At 27.3% G+C, this 22,071-nt stretch overlaps 1 protein-coding gene across 2 annotated transcripts in view; it reads right to left on the reverse strand.

Moving 5' to 3' along the window:
* Positions 1-10,047: 10,047 nt before the first annotated feature.
* The window catches only part of ArfGAP3 (ADP-ribosylation factor GTPase activating protein 3), a 62,164-nt gene continuing 50,140 nt past the window's right edge, over positions 10,048-22,071 (reverse strand). For both annotated transcript variants that reach the window (XM_075378780.1, XM_075378778.1), the window contains 2 exons: positions 13,734-13,818; positions 10,048-10,809 (listed from right to left, as the gene is read on the reverse strand). The gene's annotated coding sequence lies outside the window, so the exon portion shown is untranslated. The remainder of the gene's footprint in view (positions 10,810-13,733; positions 13,819-22,071) is intronic.

The following is a 22,071-nucleotide window of genomic DNA, read 5'->3' on the forward strand; positions in this document are numbered from 1 at the left end:
TTATATTACATTTAAATTTAGATATTCAACTCATATACAGCAGAATGAATGATATACATAAAATACCCATCAACTAAACTTAAATTAGTATAATTAATGTTAGTAAAACAACTTTTTATGATAAAACAGTTATATTTCTAAGCTACATAAAAAGAACATGCCATTACAAGCTACATAAAAATTCATGAAATTACTAGCTACATAACAAGTACATGCAATTACAAGCTACCTAATTATTTTATGTATATTATTTAAATTACTGCATATGAGCCAACAAAACCATGTAAACATAATTGCATATGAAATATACATAGTAAAAACATTTATCTCTCTCCAAAGAGGTTAAATATTTAATTAAAAGGTTAGGAAAATGATGCTTATTAATATTTTTGAAAAAATGTATTATTTACATTACATTAAAAAACCGAGAATTCACATAAAGAACAAAATTACAGTGTACTACTTATTATGAAAATAAATGGAACCTTTACAGTAATGGTCATTTGACTACTTGCTTAAAGGCATGAATTTAAACTGGGATTGTATTTTTCTTCCTGTTTGAAGTTTTACTAACGGCTATACATAATTAAATAAATTCAGTGAAATAATTGTAACTGAAAAGAAAAAACAGAGTAAAAAATTGTAAATGATTTCAATGAAGAAATTATTTGAATTAATTGCCCAACTTTCTGATATAAATGTAGTGACAAGGGAGATATAGGACAAGTACCTAACCTAACAAAGTTAAGAATTACATAAAAAAATATATTAAAGCGTAGACTAAAATTCATTTAGAAGAAAAATGAGTAACTAAAAAAATTATGCCCTTATTTTTCTTTCTACCTAGTCTCTTGTATAATCAGAAAAATAAAAAATTTGCACCTGCTTGAAAATAATTAAAAAATATGATTAAACTTTTTTGATTGTATTACAGAATTCAGAAATTTGTGTGCCGGTTGGCAATTCGCTAAACATTGTAATGGATCAAATGAAAATATTAAATTAGAATATTCTGTTGGTATTTATTAGTGAACTAAAAAAATTAAAATAATTTATGCAAATATAATATAAAAAAAGGATCGGTCGATTACACAATAAAAACAGCTTTACAAAAGATTTCTTTATCGGATTACAATTGAGAGACCCAGAAATGAATGCAGTTAACTACAACTGACGTCCAGGAAAAATTTAGAAACATAGGAAACAAAAATAAATTTTAAATTAACTTTAATAAATAAAAGATTATTATAAACTCTTGAGAAATAAATGAAGAATATATCTTCAATAATTGAAAATATTTGTAGAAGTGATAATTGGCTTTTATTTCTAGAATTTTCTAGAGAATTACAGAAAAAAGAACTTAAACAATGTAGATGTGAAAATGTGTGGTTGTCCAATTTGATTTAGTTCAATGATTTTGTAAGAAACAAGATTCTGATTGTTCTAGTGGGGAGATAACATAATTATTATGATCATCTAAAAAAACCAAAAAGGAATAAGTGTATTTTAAATATGATATAAAACTGCACATTGTTATTTTCCTAATTCAAAATACAAACTGTTTCTTAATACAGTTTCTAAACAATATTTCCTGTTTTAAGCAATAATAAAGTATTCGATACATCAAACAATCAAATTTGATAGTTCCTGCAAGATATTTATCGTACTAAGGTATTTGTACTTATTTTCAGTAGACATTAAAGGTAGCCAAGCGCAAGAAAAACTTATCTATTCAGTACATATAAATTACACTTAACTATTTATACAAGTAATGAATCCAGATGTAATATAAAAATTAGGCAATTACTATAAAATTATTTAAAATATTAATACATTTTATAGCTAGCATTTTCTCGAATAAAATTCATTTTAGTTCCTACAGAAAATTCATCAGTAATTAATATAAAAATTTTGCGAGTTGATGTATCCATTTCAAAAAAAGATTACATCACCCCTGCTTTTTTTTTTTATAAAACAAATTTTGTAAAATGTGAGATTATTATTTATCTATAATAGATATTAAATTAAAAAACAAAATTACAGTAAAAAAGTTCAACAAATAAATTGTAACAACGTGCTTTAGAAAACCACGTTTAAATGTTTGTAAATTAAGAAAGATATGTTTAATTTAAAACCGATATATTAAAAAAAAATAATAAATCTATGTTGCATACAATAAAATAAATGTCCCTCACTTAAAATAATGTCCTAAATTGTGTGGTTTTCTTTTCTAGTAGATTGTTCAAAGCTCCACACGCACACAGCAACGGATACGACGCAACTGAAAGGTACGACGGTCTTTTACTGCGTATGACGGTCAAAAACAAGTTAATTACTGTTCTGTGCTTCTGATTGGTCAATCATATCGGAGTTGTGTAGTCTGTAGAGACTCGAGCGCTCCCTCATGACGTATCTAAATCCGTACACAGTTAAAACTATAGACAAACAACTATCTATACACAATAGAGAAAAGAATTGAAAAACAAGTTAATTACTTTTCTGTGTCTCTGATTGGTCAATGTTATTACAGTTGTTTATCGTTCTAATGAATCCCTCCTGACATAACTTCTTAGTAGTTTTCTATTAATAATCACTTTAAATTATAAATCCAAATTTAAAATAAAAAGAAGCAATTAATTTAAAAACAATTTTTTTTTTTTTTTTTTTGCCTTTACCTGTATTAAAATATTATTTTATAAAAACAAATTACGTCATCAGAATTGCCGATGTAGTCCAAAATTAACAGAAGTTTTTTTTTAATAGTAATTTACAAAACTGAACTTTTGTTTTTTTCACCGATATTTATTTTTTTTCAGTTAACAAAAAATATTTGGTAATATTATGTTCTCCAAGACAGAATAAGGTATTAATTTGTTAATTAATATCAGTGAAAATTGCTAAATATAAAATGAATTTTGTTATAAATTAATTTCAAGACATTTTGGTGTTTTTGCTAACACCGGTTTTTGGTTTCACACAAAAATTCTCCCTATATCTAACTTCAATTAGACGATGTACTAAAATCATTTTTGATTGTCTCTTTAAACGCCGAAAATACTATCCTCGTGCTAACAAAACAAGTGTTGACTGCAACGACAGTTTTGTCCTACAATTCAATTTACGACTTAAGTCGTCTTGATTTACTTAAAAATCAAGAAGCACATTTACAAAGTTGGTAAGCCTCTAATAAAAACAGGGTATGTTTTTAATTTTCTCAATCCCCCTCGACGCAACCCCATCCGCTCCCAGTGGTTCCCGACAGATGATAATATTTTCAAGCGCTCCCGGGGCGCCGTTCGTAAATTGGGGAGGGGGTGCGATGGGGTGCCACCGTAATATCTCGGCAACCGCTCGTCCGATTTTTATGATTCAAACGGCGTAAGTATCGGTAGGTCGAGCGCTAACTGTTTAACGAATCTGGTACACGCTTGGTCGACCGGATCTTGGTTATCCGGAAATTAATTCGTCTAGCCCTATGTTTTGATTGCGCTCACCCGACGTAAAACGTAACGATCCGATCTTTCGCTAAATACGCTCAAACCTGTGCGCTAGCGAAGCTGTAAACTATAAATTTATCGAGACTGAAAAGTGGAAAATAAAAAATATTTTAAAACACCACTGTTAAATTAAACGCTCTAACATATAAAAAATAATTTTAGGACGGCATCTCAGAATGGATTTGTCAAGCTTTGAAGGTGATATGTAACATTATGTGAAAGTCATAGCTTCAAATTCAAAATGTGATGTTTTTGACAATTTTTTCTTATGCGTGATGAATCGCCTAAAGACGGGTTCAAAGATGCATAAGAAAAAACTGGCAAAAACATCAAATATTTAATTTGATGCTATGACTTTCACATAATGTTAAATATCACCGTCAAAGCTTGTCAAATCCATTCTGAGATACCGTCCTAAAATTAATTTTTGATTATTTTAGTGCGTTTAATTTAAGAGTGGTGTTTTATACATTTTTTTTACATATTTTTTATTTATTTATGCGATTGTTTTTGTTCTATATCCAAAAAGTAGGCACCTGAATGTACCGATCACTGGCGGAAAATCCCGATTCGTTAGTATCAATTTCTAGAATTAAATTTCTTATTTAACTTTCATTATATAAATATTTATCATTCAAAAAAAAAAAATTTTTACACAACAAGTAATCAATTTTAGACACCTAATAATCCAATTTCGAGACGCCACCCGCCAGGGCAAACCGTTTGGAAGGTCTAGATGCGGAGGGCGTGTCAGGCATGCCTCTGCAGCTAGTATATTCGCTAAATTGGGGCGAAGGAAGCGAAGAAGAAATATAATCACAGAATTCTTCTTAAAAAAATGTGTAAATTTATTATACTTCGAAAAAAGCGTGTGCGCGCGCACGCACACATTTTCAGATCAATATTACAGTTCCTGTACAAGATTGAAAAAGCATTTGAAATGCAGTTATAAGTGTTATATACAGAGTGATATTTAAGTACGGAAACAGTTTTATACTGCGTATCTGAGAGGTCTTTGGAGGGAGAAAGAAATGGGGTTCACCCCGGTTAAAAAAATCTGCATTATGATGGGTTTTTAATTTTTTCCGCCGTCTTGAATCAAACTTAATTTTTTAAATAGGAAGGTTGACGTACGATACATGATTTCGGTTTAAAATTTTTCAAGAAAAAAAGTAGTGAACGCCGTTTTTCTGTTTACGCCTTCGTTATAGAGTTTTAAGCATTCAAATTTGGAACGATGGAAAAATCGTTTTAATAATAAAACGCAATGCATGATCAATTTTATTGCATTTTCCATTCATAATGCAGGCAATAGCAAAGCTGTAATATCGGTAATAATTAATAATGAAACGACAAATTATATCAACTGATATTATTTTCAAAATTAAAATTAACTTCCTCTGCTAATATCAGCTGATATTTGTGAAATGAAACAAATCAGTTGGAAATACTTAATTAAAAAATTTGATGTGGATACTACATCACTTCCTTATACGCCTATTAAATTACAAATACACATCACATTTTTTTAAAATGAAAAGTACATCAAATTTTATTTTATTAATATTTTTATTACATTATTATTTGTTGAATAGATTATTAATAAATCAATATAATTAAATTGAAAAAAAAAAAAAATGAAGTTTGATTCGAACCTAGGTGCCTTCCCCTTGTAAGATCCAAATATTTCATTAATTAAAATTTTATTTGGCTATAACTCTGGAACCAATAAAAATAAGTATTTGACTTTTTCTTAATTGCAGTAAGGCCTCATTGAGGGCTTTACTTTCATCGGTTCCAGAGTTACAGCTCAATAAAATTTTAATTAATGAAATATCTGAACTTACAAGGGGAAGGCACATCGGTTTGAATCAGACTTCATCTCCATTTTTTTTTTAATTTAAATATATTGATTTATTAATAATTATTATCCTCGATAGTAAAAAAACTACAGTAAATAATAATTCAATAGTAACAAATAAAAAAAACTATGAAAAAAAATGTTTTGTACTTTAAAAGTTATCTGGTAGGAATCGAACCGTGCCATGACGGGACGCGACTGACTGACGCTTAGATCGGCTATAAGAACTCCTTGAGAAACCTGATACAAAATGTTGTATATAAGTTACGCCAGAGAAAAATGAAATATATATTAGTATATTTCGACCATCTTGTGACGTTTTACAAATATATGTATGTGATTGTGTGTGTGAATTAAATTTTTTTGTTGGGCGCCCTGAGAAGCTGTTGCTTGCCAGCGGGTGACTAGCGAAAGATGCAATTCAGGTAAGATTATTCTTTGACCACAGCGTATCACCAATCCAACGCCGAACCACGGCTTTTTATCTTTCGCCGGCTACCCAGTGGCAACCAACAGCTTGTCAATAACTGGTAATATGCTAACTAATAGCAGCTTTAAATATAAATTGAACCTGAAACAGATAATTATTTACTTACTTATTAATCATCAATAAATGTGTATAAACAGTTACATTTATGAGTAATTTAAGTATCATAAAATATGTAACAGTTAATTATTGTTAGGAGTAACTAAAATCCAAATCAAACTAACTTGAGAAAGTAAAGGATGAAGTTATTTCCCAATGTTTCGTTGAATGGAATATGCTGTTTGCTATCAGTATCCCAAACCACTGAAATGTAGGTGATATTTAGTTTTACAAATGACACCTTGATTCTTTTCATTAGGACTGGTGCTTCTTGTACTCAGGTGATTTACAGCATCAGAACACTGGGACAGCTCATATAAAGCAAAAGGTTAATATACCCCATCCTTTATAAAAAAAAAAAATATTGTATACATTGCTTTATCTGTATAGTTGTTACAGAGTGATCAACTCAAGATGGCCAAAGAAGGGATCTCAGAAACTGTAAGTTTTGTGAGAAACTTTAAATGGGAAACCTCCCCAGATTTTTCCCTTCATTAAAAATACAATATTACCATTTTTGAAATCATTGTCCTTTTTCCAGTATGGTGGTAAACTTCATTATTTCTAATGTAAACCCCATGATTTTATTGCATTTTTGGATGAAAATATTATTTTAAAACATTTTTATTCTTTGGTATTTTTCTCTAAATGCAGACGTTACAGAGCTATGAACTGACAATTATAAACTAAAAAATACAATTTTATTGGTAAATAATTATCAGATTTTTTTGCACTGTTGAAAAGATTTCTCAAATTTAACAGTACAATCATTGATGGTTAATGTGTTGCCCTTATTCATTGGTTGTTTGAATTGCCAAGAAATTAATAAATACTTTATTGGTATAAAGTATTGTACATCATTATATGTCAAAAGAAAATGCATTAATTGTCATAGAAGGACACAATAAAGTGAGACTTTCCATAAACTGCTAGTGCGCCATCATCAATAATCAAATTTTGGCCTTGGTTTTCTACGAAGGAGCTCGAGAGCATCAATTGTTGGAAAATGTTCTACTGCCACCTATTAATGACTTGTCTTTAGATTGTTGAATGCAAATGTATTTCCAACAAGATGGAGCTCCAGCACACAACTATGGTGAGGTTAAGAGGTTTTAAAAGTTTATTTCCAAAGTATTTGCTTGGCCAGCGACAAGTCCAGACCTTTCTTCATTAGATTACATTCTTTGGGGATATGTGAAAGACCAATTGTACACATCTCTGTATACTTCAGTGGAAGAAATAACAGCTTATTTATTACAACACTTTTTTAAAGCTGTTAATGACATTTTCAGGAGGGCAACTGCCTGCATTTTTACCAATGGTGGCAATTTTGAAAATTTGCTATAACTGACGCTACAATTCTGTAGATAAAACTAAAACCACACTGGTTCAAGGTAAAATTCTTTTAATCTTATTTTACTTTATTTTCAACTTTACTTAATTTATGAACTTTGAGAATAATGTTTAATAACCAGGTACCAATGCATTTGGTTTTCAATTAAAATAATATAGGTACATGGCCACCATATTTAATTTTACAATTGTCAGCCCATAGCTCCATAACAGCTGTGTTCAGAGAAAATATCCAAGAATTAAAATGTCTTGAAGTAATATTTTCTAGGCAGACATACAATAAAATACGGGGTAAAATTGATAAAATGAGATTGGCAGCCATATTGGAAATTAATTTAAAAAAATGATAATACTGTATTTTTAATTTAAGGAAAAATCTAGGGTAGATTCCCCTTTTAAAGTTTCTCATAAAAAATTTATACTTACTGAAACCCCAATGGTGGCCGTGTTGAGTTGATCATTCTGTAAATGATAGAAAGCATATGAACCTTTTTATAAAAATATAAGTATAAAAATAAATTTGAGCTAATTAAAAAGCAATGAGAATTTCAGAATTATATATTTAAACTGTGAGAACTGATTCAATACTATAGATAAGACTGAACATTCTTTATCCAGCCATGGTAAGCAAGAGTTTTCAAAATTTGCCTTTATTTTGCACGGCTAATATAAAACATTTTTGTATATTTTAAATTAATGATTTATGTGCACTAATGTAGATAAATTATAATGTAGATAAATTCTACTATAATAGATAAATTATAATAGACTATATCTACTATAATAGATAATAATAATATATACTATAATAGATAAATCTACTATAATGTAGATAAATTCCATGTAAATTTTATTTAGATAACAAAGTTTTATTTTTTTCTAACCATAGCACAATCAATAAGATACCATAATTTTCAAGTACAGTACGCATGTTTTTCTGTAATCAGAGAATTAAAAACAATAAAAATGTTAAAATTGATAGTTTTAATTTGTATCATCAAACTGAAACTGATGAAAATTATTATTTTAGATAAATTATTATTAAATTAATTATCAACTTCTGTTTGTTAGTCAATTTTCCTTTATAATGAAAACATATGTTTACTGATATGAAAACATATTTTCATTTTCTGCAAGAATGTATTTATATACATATTATATTTACACCTATTTATTGGATTTCACCCCAGATTTCTCAAAAACTACATTCTACACACAGCAATGATGCTAATCATTAATGATGCACTAATCAAGTCCTGTTATCCTGAAAGTAAAAAAGCTAGTAGGATTAGAAATGCATTTGCAGAATTGATAATAAAAACTAATAACCTTGGATGGAAGATGAGAAAAACAATCTGTTTTGATGAGTAGTTCAGGGTAGTTTACTATCTTATCAGTATCTCAAAGAGCCAGCTTATGCTTATTAGCAGTTTGTATTTATTGTTTCTCAACATCATTTTATTATTTTCATCAAAATGTAATTTTTCCTTTTTGTTATATTGAGAGTGGTTTTATTTTCTTATAGCCAGCATGCTGATTTGAAGTCAGTCTGTTTCTGTTTATTAAGTTTATAACAATATTTAACATAAGAGAAATATTGAAAGTGAGAAATAAGTCGTTTTAAATGTTTATGATAACAACATGACAAGTTGAAATTAGTATTAAATAAATTTTGTTTGTTTTAATTCTCTTCTGTGTAGGGGATCTGCTTAGACTTATCAGTGTTTCTTAAACTGTGTTCCATGGAACCCTGGGGTCCCGTGAAACGTATGTCCTTTTTTTCTTAACATTCAAAACAAAACTATAAAAATTAACCCCCCCCCCGAAATTAAAAAATAAAATCCCAAATAACCATCGCTTCCACTAGCTTACGCAGTACGATTTTTTTTGTAACATCACACCAAAATCCTGTCTTCACATCAGGTGTTTAGGTGTGCATGGTTGCCTGCCTACATTATTGTGGACATTATTTAAATATTGGTAATTTACACAGTAATCTTTAAAATCAATAGGTGTATCCATAAATATATTAACGTGTTCACGCAAGTATGTATACATTAACTTACCCATCTGTGATTTTAATATGCAATCATCAGCATGGTTGTGAAAATAAATGAATAAAACCATAAGCACTGCAAAATTAAATTTCTTTAATAAAAATTCAAAAACTTCTTTGGAGTTAAGAATATTAATAAAATATATTAAGTTTAATAAAATCATTCAAACTGTTTAATATCGTAATATATTATATCTGGAATATAACACGACAAGCTCAATATTTCTACATAAGCTGTAGTTAACTAGAATAGTTATATGCAAAAATTACACCACAATGTTGATGCAGCAATGGATATTTAATGGTTTGTGCTGTGAAACCTACGAGCATTTTCTCATGCTTTTGGTCGACCGTAGTAATAAACTGCTGCTTAAGATTAAATACCAATTACACTCAGTTCTAAATTCTGATATCAGTTTTCTATTCCGATATCAAAAGATGCTATATTACAATGTCCTGAATGCAAGCATATTTCAAACACTTCATGGTAAACCATGACAGTTTTGCAGACCCAGGTTCTGGAATTAATAAAAAGAAACAAGAGGATTTGTGAAACTGTGGCTAGGTATGGTAATACGTGATCATATCTCATAAAATTCATGCAGCCGACCATCCAAAAATACAGGATGATCTTTGGACTATCATTTTCCATAATGGATGCCAGAAGGAAAAATATAAGAAAAACAGGTCCTAGTTTCATTCATATATTCATTTATTTCATGTTATATCTATTTTTCTAATAAAATCATAAATATATTAACTAAAAACACACTTGTCACAAACAGATACATAAGACAAGTTATTTCTAGTTTAGTTTCTTTTGTACATATGTTTATTTCACAAAAAAAAATTTACAATAGTTAAAATTTAGGTGGTGCATGATAACTGAGTATTAAATAATCTAATAGATACCAACAGTATTTTTCAAACTGACTATTGCATACTAAATTTTAAATGTTAATAAGACAATATTAGAAAATTTGGATCTTAAAAATATATATAAAAAATACATTAAGAAAATAACTTTTAAAATTCTTAAAAATAAACAAGATAGATTTATATTGTTCCTGTAATGGAATAAATTCAAGTTTATTTTTTAAGAAAGTTTTTACAATAAAATTTCACAAAAAAAAAAATTAAAAGAAAATACAAACTTTTTTCAGTACACCAATGTTACAAACATGAAAGTTATAAAATATTTTTTTTTATAAGTCATGAATTAAGTAAAAACAAAAAAATAACTAAGTAAAAGCTTTGAAGATATCCGCCAAAAAACACCCTAAATCAAAAATACATTTAAAGAAAAGGAAAAATAAACAAATAATTAGTAAACACCTCACACAGAAAATGTAACTATAAAATACATTTTCATTTTATATTACTTGATAATTGATTTTATATACAAACCGCACGATTGGGAAGACTTGACTTCCCTAGAGCAAAATATATACAGTTGCTGAAACAATACGTGAAAGTTAAGAATCAAGCATTATCTTATGTATTTTACAATAAATAATAGAATCAAACAATTTTTATAACAGTAATTATTACAATATTTTTTAAAACATATTTACATATTTTAATGCCATAGCTGTTGTTTATTTATACATTTAATTATAATTATAACAATTAAATATTAATTTTATTATACATCCAACAGACTTCTTTTTGTTATTACTTTCAACTTTTCATAACCTTTACATAAACATAAAAGTTGTTAAGAGTATGGAATGTAACATATTTAAAAATTTTCAATATTACTGATGTGCTGTATCATAATGTGAATTATATAAACACAAGTATGGATGATAAAAGTATAGCATACATGTACTTTTATTCCATGTACGGTAAGTGGCCAGTGAAATATATCATTGACTCTAAATGCATATATAATGTAAATAGTTTGGAGTGAATTATAAAACAAGTGATTTTTAATCAGATCTATGGAGAGCTTAATTAAGTTTGATACATCAAACTCTAACTAACTAATAAGTATATATAAAAATTCTGGTAATCCACTTATCTTTTTTAATTGTTAAGAATTTGGAATGATAAAGCTTATAAGAGTACATCAAATCATTATACAAAGCTGGATTTTAAATTATGATGTACTACAAAACGATTTTTCAACTAATAATATTCTAAAATGGCAGTAAATTTTTATAAACATGAATTTATAAAAAATATAATGGTGAGTAAATTATCACTGATTATTTTGTAAACATTCCCATAGCAGTGAGACAGCATTACCATATAAATATGTAAGTAATTACAGCATGCATAACTCAAATTATTAATGCACATTTAGTTTTATGGTGTCTTTTATTATCATAAATATACCATAAACAAAACATTTTTAATTATCAATTTGAATTTTTAATCGTTATGGAATGTTTAAACACAAATCTACAGAATATTATTGAAATCAATTAAGGATGGTAAAAAATATATCTGTTGTTTGGTTAATAGGCCATATATATAACTAAGGTTTATAATGTATAAGTGACTCGAATTTTATTACTATTAAAAAAAATAATACATGTTGCTTATTCCTTTGTGGTGTTATGTGCCTGTCATCTGGCAGCTGTTTTGAGGTACAGGAACTAGGAACTATGTTATTAAATACCAGAATTGCTCAAAAAAGATTATTCTCAGCTATAGTAAACATCTACCATAAATTCCGTAATTTGAAGGATATTTCTGAAGCACTACAGAAAGATCTACTCTTTAAGGAGTTTAAATTATAATATTTTTTTAGGGTTATAGCCATACAAGGTGTAAACTCAACCACAAATACAAATATTCATGTATGCAGCATATATTTCTGATGGTTGTGATCAATATTTCACTTATTCTTTTGAAAAATTCACATTTGCACTTTCATGGTGTAAAAATAATTATCATATACTACTTCTAGAATGCCAAACTTAAATTTCATAAATATTTTTGACAGAGATTATACACATTATGAAGACTAGTCCTTAATATAGAAACAAACACTAATGTATAAGTGAATGTTTCAACAAATAGTATCTAAATTGCATCAAGATTAGGTTTATTCAAATCTGTTTATTTAGAATGAACCAGGCCTTTAATATCTAGCTTTGTAAAAAAAAAAATTATAATGGAATATTTTTTTTAATAATTGCATCTAATCTTAATAAGTGTATGAATGAAATTTAATTCTTAATTTAATCATTTTCAATTTTGAAAAATTACATGAAGTTAATAAGGCGCAAGTAAAGTAAATGGAAGAAAACTTATTTATAAATGGCTGGAAAATGCTGGTGTTAAAAAAATGCCTTAGTGCTAAGATTCACTGTTTGTTGCATTATACAAAAATGTCTTACATAATCTGGTAGATCATGTTAAACAGAAATATATAATATTATTAACTATACAGGCAAACAGTTAAAAAAGGGAAAAAAATCAATAAATATTATTATAAAATAATCAAGATTAGTAAAATAACCTTAACAAATTACTACATTTTAATTCTACAATGTTTATATGTCAATGTTTGTATAATTAGAATTCTATAATTATATCTTTAGTTCTGAAATTTCAACTTGAATTGTAGAATTTACTATAGTAATTAAAATAAACAACAAAACAATAATAAATTTTTTTACAGTAATTTAAAATGATTTCATAACATGCCACATCATCATCATCCATACCTATATTGCAATAAACTGCAATACACACTGAAAGATAAACAAAAATGTAACAATATTTACTTATTAGATATTTTGTTACATAATTATCTTAATAATGCTAATATAATATTAATAATAATAAGACTTAATAACTTTCCCTTTTATATATATATATATATATATATAGATCATTCTGTACAATAATTTATTAAACAAAGTTATTGACAGATTAAAATTTTTGTTAAGGTTTTTTTATTTATTTTTAACACATCTTATAATATATTATTTAAATATTATGTACAAATGAATATGATTTAATTGAATTGAAATATAATTAAAGAAAAACCATCAATAAGTAAGCAGCTTATAAATGTAATTGTACAACAATAATAATAATAATAATTAAATTAAAAATTAATAGTGAATGAAACAATTTTAAAATTAACATTTTTAAGAATTTTACAATTTTATATCTCCATGATCTGATTCAACATTAATAAACAGTTTTTTTTAATTTTTTATTTTATATATATATATATATATATAATTATAACTATTACAGAACAGAAGCATAACTTTTTGATATAGACTTAAATGAAATAATTTAGTTTTAGTAATATAATAATAAATTAAATAGTTCAAATTTAAGATAGCTTTTTTTATTTTAATTATTATTATACTTTTAACATAATCTAGAAAAAATAATTATAAATTTAATTACCTTTAAATGAAATATATAACATCATCCAAAACACTGATTTTTCCAATCCTGTGGATTGTAACTTCCAAGGGATCACAGTACATACCTAGAGATTTACAAGAGGTTTATGAATTTTATAAAATATAAAAAACAAAATATCTATTTAAAAAAAAAAAGTTGATAAAATGGTATCTACAGTTTTTTTCATATTTACAATATAAGCTTTTCTATGGATCATAAATATATTTCAGCTAATTTTGAGCTTTGCTCAAATTATTTTATATAAATATAAAATTTTGGGTAGTGATGCCTTAGCAGTAGTATAAGTGGTGGGGGAAGCAGCACACACCCATTTGATGTCACAATATTTATGGTCATAACATTCATTTGGTTGGTATAATGTTGATCAGTGTTCATTTACATCCAGTTTTTCATTTGTTTTGTACATTAATTAATTTATAACTACAAATGTCTAAACACAAAGCTGTTGGTACCAGTAGGAGTGGTAGAATTATGTAACATCTCAATTTGAAATCACCATCAAGAGATAAAAAAATGCCGCAATCTTTCACTTCTCAACTGGATTCATACACTTTCCTGCCATCTCCAACTTACATTTTACAGACTACTGCATCTGTTATGTTCGATGTTCAAACACCATGAGTGATTTCTCCATATTCACCTGATATGGAAACTTAACTTAACTTCATCTTAAGAATCTGATTTCAACATCTCTTCAAGTGCAACTTCCTATCTGCAACCACCAGATAAAATTCCAGTTGATTTTACCATAACTTGTAAACCTAGTACAAGTATTCAAAACGATTCATTATTCACTTGTCATGTCTTCTAATGATGTAATCAATGATGACCCCGATTATCAAAAAGAATATGACACAGAAAATGATTCAAGTTCTTGGTTTGACAGTTCTTATTTAGAAAGATGAAGATGCTGTTAAATGAAAACCTATTTATGACTCAAATCAGTTTCCAGTACAGGCATATTCTCAATGTGATCAATATATATGTAGACATACACAACATCAGATGAAATGACAAAGTTTTTCAGTATTCTGATGTTAATCGGCAATGATTGATTTCCAGACATTTGCCTTTACTGAACAAATGATATACATCATTTTAATACATGTATTTTGTTTTCAAATACATGTATACATTGTTTGATATACATGTATTTTGTTTTCAAATACATTTATTAAACGAACAATGTCAAGAGATCGATTTCACAAATTTTAAATGATTAACATTTTAGCGAAAACAAAACTGATGATAGTAACAGGCTATTTAAGATACAATATTTATTAAATAAGTTGTTAGAAAATATGAGGTCAATTTCTATAAAATTTGTATGCCATCTGGATAAACTTGCAGTTTAATTATTTACTGTGGAAAAACTACTGGATCACCTTACCAGCAAGAGAGGTAGCCAAACATTGTGTACTGAAATGATGTGGATATATAGGATTTGGTACATCCACGTGCCGAACCATGTGGAATAATGTATTAAGATAAAGAAACATTTGTACCAATTAACGTACAGTGTTATTACCTAATGTTTGCGTTAATTACATTTAAATAATTATTCAGATTTTAACCAATGTCAAAACCATCTATCTAAATTTAAAAAAATTATATACTGGTTAAACCCACTCCGCTGGTCTAGTGTTTACTCATCGCAAATCAATTGTTTAACAGCTGAAAGTTCTAAGGTTCAAATCCTAGTAAAAGTTTGTTGCTTTCATACAGATATGAATAATAGATAGTGGATACCAGTGTACTTTGGGGGATTGCTTACTATTACCTAATTGAACAGATTGCTACGTACACAACAGGAAACAAAAAAGAATAAATAAAGAACGTCCTGATCAGATAATTATTTTTAACATTCTACAAATGAAAGAACTTGTGAATTTTATGATTAAGAGTTTAACGAGTCATAATTTAGTGTCCAAATAACAAGTCAGTCAAAAGGTTTATAACTGATACTGTTGAAATACAGTACATAAATTTTTAATGAATATAAATAATAAATTTGACAATTCATTAAAGGTGATATTCAATTTCAGAGTAATTCCACACTAACTATAGACAAAGAGCTGTTATCAATAATTACTTAAGAAGTATAGATCAGGCAGAAATTTATTTTAAAGAAAATTATTAAGTTTAATAATAACAGATGTAGATAATAAGACATCTGTTTTTGGGTTATTTAAGCGGAAACAATTACATTTTGTTACATATCTATGTATTTATAAACAGCGTTCCATAATCAATTTACCAAAAGAAAAATGAAATAAATAATTAAAAAACATTTTATACATATGTTATATTGTAATTAACAATAAAAAATTGAGTTTTGGAATATCGGTAGAAGAAAATAAAAGTAGCAAGGCAACTTTTGAAATATTTGAAAAGTATCCTGAGTACTGGTTCAACAAACAATTACGTTAAATAAGTAATTTGAGATTCCAGGTAGTGTTCACAAACGTTTTGCCAAAAATTGTAGTCTCAATGATTCTTAAGAGGAATAAGTGGTCTAAGGCATGGAATAAAGCCCTGGACAAACGAAGCTGTTTAAACTTAATAGGTACAACAAAGTTTATTGGAGTGACTGCATTTGACATTTAATAAAATAAAGAGTTGAACTTCCTGGATTAAATGTCTTGTTAGGAATTCGGATTAGTGGAATCAAAAGTCCTAATATGTAAATCGAGAAAATATTTTGATGTTGTACAAATAATTTTGCCTAAGCTAAAAATAACAATTTGCATAAAAACTGTAACATTATTTGGCAACAAGGTACGCTCAACCATATCACAATCTAAATGCGGGTGAATTTCTAACATAAACTTCCTGGAATGGATTAGAAGATAAGGCACAATTAACCGATACCATAGTTTTGAGATCTTTTGTCATCTGATTTTTCCTTATAAGGAGTACTTACTTAACAAGAGTTATTAATAGAAGACAAACATCTTTTCAGCATCTAAAATATAATGTTGTAAAAGAAGTTGACACCCTCAACAATCACAACACAATGTGTTCTCCACAATTGTCGATCACGTATGACTTCTTTAAGCTGCACTATTGTCCTGCTGGTGTCGCTTTTGATGACGTGTCTGTGGTCATTGTGTTTTTCTTTTTCCAATGACCATACTGAGTGAGCATAACTGAAATTTCTAAGCAATTTGCGTGCATGACGGGGCCAAAGTATGTGAACTTAAATCTTGTGATTTTAGCTTAAAGTGAAATTTCCGGTTTTATATATTCAAAGGCTCCTTTGCTTGTGATTCTGACAGTCCATGGGATTCTCAACAGTCTATATTTAATAAGACATCTCTCAAACAATTTGTTTTGTTTTATTACTCTATTTAGGCAGTTTATTTATCATTATTATAAAATGAATCAATAAAAAAAAATAGATTTAGGAATAATTTGAAAATTTCATATAAATGAAAATGCAGATCAACTTTAGAGTTGTGATGAGATAAGAAACTAAAAAGAATTTTAAGTTTTATTAAAAACATAATCTTAATAAAAAATATCCAATAGACAAAATTTTCAAATTTCACTCTATTGGTTGGTGCTACTATCACTGTACACATGGGTTGATGATGAATACAGTAAACTTACTGTATTGTTATTGTTATTTCCATGAAATAAATAATATATAAAACTTATTTTGATAAAACTGGTTTCAAAAATTTTACTATTAAATTTATTTCATTTATAAAAATATTTTGAAAATTTAGTAAACGTATTGTTGGTAATTAGACATCAGACATTTTATTCCGAATAACATGTCTAAATGGAAAATAATAATGCATGGGCTTTTGTAATATACTATTGTTTTAAATAACTTTAAAATATTTGCAAATTTGATGTTATGAATAGAAATTGCAAAAGAAGTAAAATATCTTCTTGGACAGCTGACACAGGTGCTTACCATAATATTTCTTGGATCTCTGTGTTTGATATTCAATTTTTCCTTCTTTTAAACCTTTCAGTCTTCCTAACAATATATTTTTCAAAATTATTTTGAAACTATAAATTTTTCAGCGGTTTAAATAGAATATTATTATTTGAGTTTTTAAATAAATTGTGTACTGCAGCAAGAAAGCTGTTTATGTTTAGATAAAATTTAATTTTAATTTTTAAACCGCAGATACTACTTACATTTTAGAGTTGTGGGAGCTTAATGGAATTTTAACATATGTTTAAAGGCAAATCTGTAATGTGATATTTTATTCCATTTAAAGATAGGCCAAAACTGTCAACATTTTTCAACTGTATTCAACTTTCTCAAGATTTGGCTATTCAGAAGAGTAAATCAAGATGGGAATAATTTAAATTATAGTTATTTACGGCTATAATTTAAATTATAGTTATTTAAGGTCTGGTTATTTACGGCTGCTGGAGGGACAAGGTAAAATTTAGTTAATTTTACCTGTAAACTTCATCAGTAAAATTTAGTTCAATAGATTACCAACCATTTATTTTAACATTTTGAATGCTACGTACATAATATTGTGGTTTAATTAAATTAACACCAAATTGCAGACTGTAATATTATTGTACAACTTATGAAATTCGCTAAGTTTGTATGTAAAATAATAGAGTATTTTATTTACATTCAGAGATGTTTTAGGTAACTATATAATACTTTAACTATATATACTTTATAATTACATTTACAACAGTATGCACATATAACATTTGTGATTCAACAAGAAACACCTTTATCTTATATTATGAACCAAACATGTCCTGGACTTATTACATATAATCTCCAATTTAAAGATATTTCATGTTACTTCATAATAAAAAAATCATCTCATTCAAAAGAGAGCATAAAATAAATTATTTATTTAAATGTTTTACATTTTTTATGAACTAATTTTTAATTTTCTTTTTCCTATAATTTTAATTTTTTAAATGAAAAACTGGATGCTAATATAAATTTTTTCTAAAAAATATGTCATTCAAATGCTACAAGTGATATATGGAATTTAAGAGAAAGTAAGGATTAAACTAATATAAATGCTAGATATCTAAATTAATTAGAAAAAAAATACAGGTGGAAAAATGGCTAGCAACTAAAGTGTTAATTTTATATTTCTTTTTCTACAAATCTAGCATTTATTTCTACAGTTCAACAGCATGACAATAATTACATGAAAGTCAGTTTTGATGTAACATTTTATATAAAAATGTAATTAATTATAAACATACGTACATATTTTGTACTATGTACTTCATATAATGTACACATGTATTTTCTGTGTATGTGTATGTGTGTGTGTGTGTTTGTATGTGTGTGTGTGTGTGTGTGTGTGTACCAACATGTATGTATTGAGGTATTATATATGAGTAAGGCAAAAAGTTTCAGGCCTGGATAAGAAAACATTCTTTTGGATACATTTTGATTTATTTTTCTACATAGTCACCATTAAGAGGTCTTTACAATTAGCCCAACATTCCATAAGAGCATTCATGCCAGTTCAGTATGTCGATTTATCAAAAACTCCTTACGGCAGTAGTAACTTCATTATTAGTAGAAAATCTCTTTCTTCCAAGTTATTTTTTTAGGTTATGAAACAACTGATATTCACTGGGAGCCAGATTTGGTGAATGTGGAGAGTGTTGGAGCAATTCGAATCTTAATTCCTTGATTTTTGCCATTGTAATGACTGAAATATAACCTGGAGAGCATTGTCCTGGTGAAAAAGCACTTTTTTTACCACATGCAATCGTTTTTTCTTATTTTCACTGAAATGCTGCAATAAAGTTGTATAATATTCACTATTTATTGTCTCACCTGTTTTAAGAAAATCAATGAAAATTATTCCACGTGCATCCCAAAAAACAGTTGCCATAACTCTTTCGTGTGAAAAGACATTTTCACTATATTTTTAAATAATTTTCAACCCATTATTTTGACTGCTGTTTTGTCTTTGGAGTGTAGTGATGTACGCAAGTCTCATCAAACGTCACAAATCGATGTAAAAGTTCCTTTGGATTGTGCTGAAAGAGACAAATTGCTTGAAATGTTTTTTTTTTTTTTTTTACTGTTTTTGGTCAGGCATGAGCAAATGTGGCATCCATCTAACTTGTTCATGAACAAATGTTGCATACACTTCTGTTCAAATGCCTACGTACTTGTTCATTATCAACTCGTTCACTATCACTTGTCAACTGCCAAATGATTTTATGCTCTTTTTCTACCAATTCTGGCATAGTCACTTCAGAAGGGTGTCTACAGCATGGTTTATCACTAGTGCCTGTTAAACCCATTTTAAATTTTGCAAACTGTTGAATTTGATGGAGAAGAGTCTCCCAATGTCATACCAAGAATTCTTTAATTTCCTTTCCACTCAAGCCTTTCAGAATAAAGAATTTTATCACTGCACGAATTTCCAAATTTTTCCATTTTTAAAAAATATCCTAATTCTCCAATTTGATGGACTGTACATTCTATACTAAGTAATGCAGTGGCTTGAAAATCTTACAGTAACCTAATGAAGAATGGAATCTTGCAACACTATCAAGAAATTAAGCATTCTAATGCCATCTCTATGTGAGGCCCAGAACTTTTCACCCCACCCTTGTATATAAAGTGGCTTACAAAAACAGAAACCTTTAAATCTGTAGTGGTAGCCCATAAGGATCGGTAGACCTGAATAACAAAGTTATCATACTGCTCTCCAGCTTTGTTATCATGAAGACAATAACTGTAAAGAAATTGCATTGTTCCTTGATTTCATAAACACATCAGCCCAAAATCTTTAAAAAAACAGGTTCATCTCAGGAAAATTACCTGCTGTTTTTCTAATCATGAACATTTTTAAATTTAACTGTTAAATTAATTTTTTCCTTATAAGATACAGATAGGCACGAAATCTCAAATCAAATAATACAGAAAACAAGTTTGTAAAGATTAATGACAAAAATAAATTAGAAACAAAAACTTTATTCATAATTTGGGATGATGCAGGAAGCTCATTTTCACCAGAATGTTTTGTTGATAAACTAAATTTACATTATTGAGGTTAATGAGATCTTAGTGAGCTTTACTAAAACTCAGCTGTCATTAACCTTGCATTATTTTGAAAATGAAGGTCTTGTGAATACTTCATAACTCCAAATTTTACTTTTCTGATGGAAGAGACTTTTTCAAATAAATAACAACATATTTGTTTTCAAAATGGTGCATCATAATAACACAGTGATAATATATAGCATTCAAGAACCTCCGACTACACAGCATGCAAGTTTTTTTTTGTAGTAACAAATAAAAAATAAAGGGTAAACTAGTCACAGGTTCAATTACTACAAAACTGAAAAAAAATTTGAAAAATCTAGATCTTAAAACAGAGATAATTAAACAAATTTAGATTATTATATACAAATGATTTAGCTGACTAATGCATATTTCCAAAAAAAATTCCTTTACAAAGATAAGACATCTACAAAGGACTACTCGGAGAATGTAAACCATCAAATATTTTTATTATTTAAAAAATAAATAATTGATAAAAAGATTTTTTTATATAAATTTAATTTTTTTAAATTGAAAATGTTTAATTTTTTCAAAATTATTCATATAAACTAAATTAATCTTAATTTTTCTTTAATTAGATATAAATCTAATTAAAGTTTTTGTGTGATTTTTTTTTAATAAAATATATTTAACATACAACACAACCAAACGTTATCATAACAATAAATAAAATATAATTTCACATACATAATCTATTTATAAACTAAATATTGTTACACATTATGCAACTGAAAACAATATGTCATAAATAAGTAAGAATATTTAATATTTTTCAATTCCAAAACACAAATATTTAAAGCAATCAATAATATAATAAATAATATTTACTACATTTTTAATAATGAATTAAATCATTTTATTTAATATTACAGATTATAAGGGCAGAAAAACTTAATTTTTATTTTATTTATACAAACACAAAAATAAATAACTACTTAAGTGTGAAAATTATTAGAATAAGTGTGATTTTTTTCTTTTTTTTCTACTTTTAAGTAAAAGCAAATATAATTAATTTTTCTTTTGAAAATTCAAATAATTCAGCAACATATTGACTACTGTGCTAATTCAATATTAATTGAAACTTAACTACCAAAAAAATAGTAAACATAAGTAAACTTATCAAAATAACACCAAAAATCGATTTTTGCAGGATCCTGCATCATCAGCTGGTATTCAATTCTACAATTACATCAACATCAACATTTTTTTTTAAATTTAGAAATGCCTAACTATTACCGTTTATAATCCTGAAACTTATTAGACGAACAGGCAACTCTG

This window comes from Lycorma delicatula, chromosome 11 (genome assembly GCF_047948215.1).
Source record: "Lycorma delicatula isolate Av1 chromosome 11, ASM4794821v1, whole genome shotgun sequence".
In the NCBI taxonomy this organism is placed as follows: Eukaryota; Metazoa; Arthropoda; class Insecta; order Hemiptera; family Fulgoridae; genus Lycorma; species Lycorma delicatula.